A 7,998-nucleotide genomic window follows, 5' to 3' on the forward strand; every position below is an offset into this window, starting at 1 on the left:
GCCCTTGATAGGTTTCTCTATTGTAGGATAGATTTTTGTACTGTCAAGGGAGGCTCTCAAGTGAGTAGCTTGATCGTATTGTTCGTTAAGAGATCAAACCATTTGCATCCTTGCATCATATTTCTTGGTTCTTGTTTGGTGTTTCTCTTTGTGAGTTTTGGAGCTTATGGTCATCTTCATGACAAGCTCGAGTTCATAGAAAACAGAGTCCATATGCATCTTCTGTGATGTTTTTTATGTTGGAAGTTTTTGCCGGTTCTTTATTCGTAGACGTATCACATCTTTATATCATTGGCATTTTCACAACCGCATCTTCTTAAGATTTCAACAAGCTTGAATTTGCTCAATTCGGAGCTCGTACGCGAAAGTTATGGCAGTTTCACTGTCCAGCGGTAGTACCGCTAGTGCGAGCGGTAGTACCGCAGGCACATCGGTAGTATCGCTCTTGGAGCGGTAGTAGTCTTTTTACTACCGCTCTCTGGCCGCAGTACCTCTCTCTGAGCGGTAGTAACTTTTTACTACCGCTCCCTGGGACTTTCTTCACATCTACAACATCAGCGGTGGTAGTCACGGTAGTAATTTTCTACTACTGTGGTTGGTGAGCCTACCGTGCAGTAGTGCCGCTCCTGGCAGCGGTAGTTCTGCTCCTAGCAACGGTAGTACCGCTCTGTTCGGGCTATGGGTGGGGGTAACAGTGAGATTCTTTCCCCCACTATATAAAGGGGGTCTTCTTCCCCATTGGACCTAATCCATCCGTTGAGCTCGTGTTCTTCCCCGATTGTGACCGTCTTAGAGCTTTCTAACTCTCAATCCCTCCAATGATTCTTGCTAGTTCTTGAGGAAAAAGATAGAGGAGATCTAGATCCACATCTCCACCAATCACTTTCTCCTCTATGTTAGGGGAACCCCTTGGGTCTTGATCTTGGAGTTCTTTGTGAGCTCCTTGTTCTTCCTCTCATATTTCTCCGTAGCTTTTGTTGTTGTGGAGGGATTTGAGTGTGAGGGACTTGACCACATCGTGTGTTCTTGCCATTGCATTAGTTGCATCGGTTTGAGTTCTCCACGGTGATACGTGGAAGTGAGAAGTTGAGAAGCTTATTACCCTTGGGTACTTGGTACCTCTAGAGATTGCTCTCCGTGGATGCTTTGCTATCCTAGAAGCTTGGTGGTGCCTCGGAGCTCAATCATTTTGGTATAAAGCTCCGGGCAAGCCCTGGGCATTTGTGGTCACCTCTAATCTATATGTCATTGTGGTGAAGCTTCGTGGTGTTGTTGGAAGCCTCCAATTAAGTTGTGGAGATTGCCCCAACCTTGTTTGTACGGGTTCGGTGACCGCCCTCAAGGGTCCCTTAGTGGAATCACGGCATCTTGCATTGTGCGAGGGCGTGAGGAGATTACGGTGGCCTTAGTGGCATCTTGGGGAGCATTGTGCCTCCACACTGCTCCAAACGGAGATTAGCATCCGCAAGGGTGTGAACTTAGGAATACATCATCGTCACCGTGTGCCTCGGTTATCTCTTACATGAACCCTTTACTTATGCACTCTACTCTGTGATAGCCATATTGTTTCTTGTCATATATCTTGCTATCATTTAGTTGTTTATCTTGCTTAGCATAAGTTGTTGGTGCACATAGGTGAGCCTAGCTATTTGAGGTTTTGTGCTTGACAAATTAAATGTTAGTTTTGTTCCGCATTTGTTCAAGCCTAAACCGTAATTATTTTAAAGCGCCTATTCACACCCCTCTAGGCGACATCCGCGTCCTTTCACTCTTCACTGGAGGAGGAGAAAGATGATGATGACGATTTTGAAATAGCCATTGTCGTGATCGTTAGCGAAGACTTTCGGAGACCAAGACTAGGATCACAAGTCGTCCGCTTGTACATCAATCGAGAAAGAAGAGAAGGTCGTGAAAAAGATTATGAAGGATTATTTGAATCCAATTCAACCTACCCATAGAAGCATTTTACCAAAGATTATGAAGGATTATTTGAATCCAAATCGACCTACCCATAGAAGCATTTTACCACGACAATTATAGATGCACCGAAGTCTCTTTATCACCATTTCACATGTAGAGAAGCATGATGAGTGGTTTGAACTGAGGAGTAGTGCACTGGGAGAGATAAGTGTGAGCCCTTTCATAAGGTGCATCACAGCTGTTCGAGGGCTTGTCTACGGGTTTTCAGCCGATGCCATTGATGATTATGTCCGCATCGGCGAAGATTCAATCTTGGACGCCATTCGAAGATACACACCCAGCTCCAAGATGATCTTGTTGGGCATTAGTGGTATAGCACCGGTTTGATTGTTGTACTTCTATCATGCTCTTTACTTCATTTGGACCATTTCGTGTGTTCGAATTTAAATAATTTTAATTATAAACTTTAAATTTGTAATATCCGTGAACGGTGCGACCCTTGATTATTAATTTTGGATTTGAATATGTGTGCACACATGTAGTTGAAATGTAGTACATAGACAAAAATTATGAATAACCGATGAAGTTTTTCTAGGGAGCGACCCTTGATTATTGACTTTGGATTTGAATATTTGTGCACATATGTAGTTTAAATGTAGTACATAGACAAAAACTTTGAATAACCGATGAAGTTATTTTAGGGAGCTAATTTTTAGGAATTCGACTACGAACCCTTTTTTTAGCGGAGAAATTTAAGGAGTTAAAGAATAAGAAGACATTTGAGGGGCTAAATTATATAATACTCACTCCGTCCCAAAATAAATGACTAAACTTTACACTATTTTAGTGCAAAATTGAGTCACTTTTGAGTCACTTATTTTGGAACGGAGGAAGTAGATGGTTAGAGATGCGCTAAGGTGTGAATTGTTCATGGAGAAACTGAGCTTACTTCGCTCCAAAGATCTGGCAACATCCTCTCTGATGTGAAATAATCCATCGATCATGTTTGTATTTCTAATATATTTTTGCAAAGCACGTCTCCTTTTTTATTTTAGGAAAATAATAATAATAATATTATTATTATTATGCATGGATTTTTTTCTTTTCTTAATGGAATCTGACCTTGATAAATAACACGGCTAGATCACACTGACCGAAACAAGAACCGATGAAAATCATAAGTGAAGCTGAAAGTTACATCAACAAACTTTAAAATTGTCATGTCTAACTTCACCTTGTACATCTAGTTGTTTCCCCACACACTTGATGAAGAAATTATAGAAGAGAGGAGATAACCTAAAAAAACTAATGTTTGGGTTGGGGCCACACTCTTGCAAGGCAGCTTATCAAACCATTGCTTTGTCACATCAAGAAAACCGAAATAAACTTGATACCACAAAGAATCATGAAGTAAATATGTAATAAAAATTAAAATGCATCTCAATTAATTTTATTAATGGCTATTTATATTTCTTAACTTTTTCGACTTGCATTGTTCATCTACTAATATTTTCATTGTTTTACAAAAGTTCTAAATCCAAAACTTATTGGAAACTATTTTTAAAAACAAATCAAAGATGTCAAATGAAAAATATTTTCAAATGCACCAAAATAAATATATTTTTTAATATGACTGAACTATTTGAAACTTATGTGAAATATTTTGACATGGATTGAAATAACTAAAATTTGTGAGGTTGTTTATAAAGAAAATCTCATCAAAATAATTCGAAAATTTTGAATCAAAAAATATTTTTAGAAGTGTCATTAATACATTTGAATTGGAAATTTAGTTTTATTTCAGTCAAAGTTTGATTTTTATTCATATTGTTTGATTAGTTTTGTGACATTTCATTGTTCTAAAAAGTTTTCAATGATTCACAAATGTTGAGACAAACTTTAACTTTTTATTTCTTGCTGCAATCAATTTTTGAGGGACATTCCACATACAATTGACACAAATTTATAATATTTCGCTCATATTCCAATGAATTTCATAAGCATCTTCTACAAGTATCAATAAATCACTCAAAATTGTATAGTTGGCATTATGATTTTTTTTAAATAGTTTGAAGTTTTTTGTTTTTTGGAAAAACTAATTTTAAATTGTATCCATATTATTGTTGGTATTTACTGGTATTTTGGGAATATATTCTAGTATAGGCATGTTATTTAGAAAATGACTAAATATCTACGCCGGGTGATTTTCGCTCTCCTTCGATCATATGCTTATAATCAGGTAGAGACCTCCTCCCCAGCGCTTAACATTTTGCTAGCGAACCATCGCCTGTGCGATGGTTGTTGGGTTGGGCAACCATTAGCATTTCAGTTGTTCACGGGTAGGTATTCTAGTTGGTCAAAAGCTTCCTCTTAAGACTAGCACAACAATCCCTTCCAACCGCCAACCGGTTGCATAACCGAATGATAGCTACAGTGAATTGTTGTGGTTTATGCGAATTTGTTGATTTATAGCGCCACTCCACACTCGTGTGCAACACGGTAAGATGCACTTGTGCCTTAGAGGACCAAGACTTGGTGAATATAGTCTATGACATCAAAGAACCAGACACGTAGAGGTCCACTGTTGCAGGCGCTATCCCATGACGATTTTACAAAAACTCTGGTTACACTTTGGGCGACCTGGCACTCCCCACAGAAGGCACTTCATGAACAAAATTTTCAATCACTACACGCGACATGTCATTTTGTGAAGAGTTACATCACAAAGTTAGAAATGTGCAAACCGAAGAGGCCAACTGCTCACACTACAGCAAGATCAACAACTCCAAACTGGCCCTAGACTCCTCCTTCTCAAGGTTTTGCTAAAATCAAAGTGAATAGGACGGCATCGAGAAACTCTAATGTCAGCTTGTATAGTGCAGTGTGCAGGGATGACTCACGGACATATTTGGGATCTTCGGCGCTAAAGTGCACCGGGATGACGGACCCAACCACGGAAGTTAGCATGCCGGGAAGCCCTACCTCTAGCCCTTGATCCGTCTTTATTGCACGGGGTCATTGTCTCAGACTGCAAAGATGTGATCAGTAATATTCAAAAGGATACATGTGTAGAAGTTAATCATGTTGTTTTTCTAGGATTAGGAAAGAAAGCCAAACCGAGTCCTAGTAGTATTAGGATTCCTAGTCCTAGTCTATTTTCATAGTCCTTTGTGGACATGTATAAAAGACACCCTAGGGGTGTTGATTGTAACACCAGAAAAACGAAAAGCAATACAAAGCAAAGGCTCGACACGGGCCTTTAGCCATCAAATCCATTGATCAGTTTTATTCGTATCGCTAGTTACGCAAGTTCCGTCAAGTATCCGGTCGAAGCAAGAATCGCGTAGCACGCCTGTACAGCTGCATACGCACGTTCAAAAGCCAACAATTGGTACAGTGGTTGTGAAACCAAGCCGGAAGGTGCTACTTCATGAGAAGAATGTGACACCTAAGTTATCCGGGGATCACAACGTGTCGTGGTATCACGACACGGGTGCGAGTAACCACATGACGGGATGCAAGGAGAAGTTTCTCGAGCTGGAATATGATGTTGAAGGCTCGGTCAAGTTTGGTGATGGTTCAAATATGGAGATTTGTGGGCAAGGATCTGTCCTCTTCGAGGGTCTCACAGGCGAACATCGCATACTCACCGGAGTGTACTACATCCCACGGTTGCGCAACAACATCATCTCTATTGGGAAGCTTGACGAGAATGGATGCAAGGTGAATATTGAGAGCGGAGTGATGACGATCTTCGACAACCTCCGAAACGTGCTAGCTCGTGTTAATCGCACACGGAATAGGCTATATATCCTCAACCTTGATCAATCTCAACCGGAGTGTGGCTCGTCAAGAGTGATGATGATTCGTGGTTATGGCATGCTAGATTTGAACACGTTAACTTCTACGCCTTGAAGAAGATGTCAAAGATGGAGATGGTATCCGGGATGCCAGTTATCGACCATGTTGATCGAGTATGTGACGGGTGCTTGGTTGGAAAACAGCACCGCAGGCCATTCCCTGCTCAGTCTACCTATCGTGCAAGTGATGCACTCGAGCTGCTCCATGGTGATCTATGTGGCCCTATCACCCCGGCAACTCACGCTGGAAAGAAGTATTTCTTCCTTGTGGTAGACGACTACTCGAGATATATGTGGGTCGTTCTCCTACGGTCTAAAGATGAGGCGTTTGAATCATTCAAGAAGCTGAAGGCTGCAACAGAGATGGAACACAAGCTGAAGGTTCGCGCTCTACGGACAGATCGCGGCGGAGAGTTTACATCGAATGAGTTCAACGACCACTGCGAGAAGATTGGCATAAAGAGGTTCCTCACGGCACCTTACACGCCGCAGCAGAATGGGGTCGTTGAAAGGCGCAATCGAACCGTCGTTGACATGGCAAGGAGTTTACTCAAGAGCAAGAACCTGCCGGGGACCTTTTGGGGAGAAGCTGTCTCGACGGCGGTCTATCTTCTCAACCGGGCTCCAACGAAGGCGGTGATCGGCAAGACTCTGTATGAAGCAATTTACGGAAGTAAGCCGAATGTGTCTCATCTACAGACATTCGGGTGCGTGGCACATGTGAAGACGGCGGAGCCGCACCTCTCAAAGCTTGCCGATCGTAGCACCAAGATGGTGTTCAGCGGATACGAGAGCAGTTCTGGCACCAAGGCATACCGTTTCTACGATCCACAAACCAAGCGTCTACGGATTTCACGCGACGTCGTGTTTGAAGAAAACCAAGCGTGGAATTGGAGCGCCGCAGCCGACGATGCTCCAAACAGTAACATATTTGCAGTTGAATTTCCAACTGATGATGATGCAGGGGAGGATGTCCAGGTGGTTGGCAAGACGCCCAACCAAGGTGACCACAATGGTAGTGATCATCATGGTGCCGACACCGACGACGACGCGCATAGGTCGCAAGGAGATAGCGACAACGCCGCACACGACACAGGCGGAGATCTCGACGACAACATCGACAATGAGGCGCATAGTGACGACGACAATCAAGATGATGGTCACGGTCACGACGACTACGCCGACGACACGGATGTCAATGACACACCAGGGTCTCAGCCGTCTTCCTCAAGTGCATCAACACCGACACAATTTGTGTCGCCTCCTTCGCAAGCCACAACGGATTCCTCACGGCCTCGTCGCTACAAGACCCTCAAGAAAGTCTACAAGTACACAAAGCCAGTTACACTCGAGTACTCCGGACTATGTCTGTTCAGAGTTGAGGAGCCGACGAACTTCGTAGAGGCGAGCAAAAGTCCTAGCTGGACGCACGCCATGGACGAGGAGATGAAGGCAATTAAGAGCAATGGCACGTGGACTTTGGTAACCCGACCTCCAAACCAAAAGACGATAGGTTTGAAGTGGGTTTACAAGTTAAAGAAGGTCACGGAGGGTGCCATTGTGAAGTACAAGGCAAGACTCGTTGCAAAGGGCTACGTTCAACGTCAAGGAGTTGACTATGATGAGGTGTTTGCACCGGTTGCTCGATCGAGACGGTGAGAGTGCTCCTAGCTTTGGCAGCACAAGAGGATTGGAAGGTTCATCATATGGATGTTAAATCCGCTTTCCTCAACGGCGATCTCACAGAAGAAGTGTACGTGGAACAACCCCTCGGCTACGAGAAGAAAGGTGAAGAAGGGAAAGTTTACAAGCTCAAGAAGGCACTTTACGGGTTGAAGCAAGCGCCAAGAGCTTGGAACTCAAAGTTAGACCGAAGTCTGGTCTCGCTCGGGTTCAAGAGATGTTCCCTCGAGCACGCAATCTATACAAAGAACTCCAAAGGCTCAAACCTGCTAGTTGGAGTTTATGTCGACGATCTGATTATCATCGGAGATAGCGTACAAGAAATTGAACGTTTCAAGGCGCAAATGAAGAACAAGTTTAGCATGAGTGATCTGGGATTACTCAGCTATTACTTGGGCATCGAAGTGAAGCAAAGCTCCGGAGAGATTTCCCTATGTCAATCGGCTTATGCGGTCAAGTTATTGGAAAAGTGTGGCATGTAAGATTGCTACGAGACACAAGTTCCAATGGACCAACGTCACAAGTTGAGCAAGCG

The sequence above is a fragment of the Hordeum vulgare genome, chromosome 5H (genome assembly GCF_904849725.1).
Source record: "Hordeum vulgare subsp. vulgare chromosome 5H, MorexV3_pseudomolecules_assembly, whole genome shotgun sequence".
Taxonomy (NCBI): Eukaryota; Viridiplantae; Streptophyta; class Magnoliopsida; order Poales; family Poaceae; genus Hordeum; species Hordeum vulgare.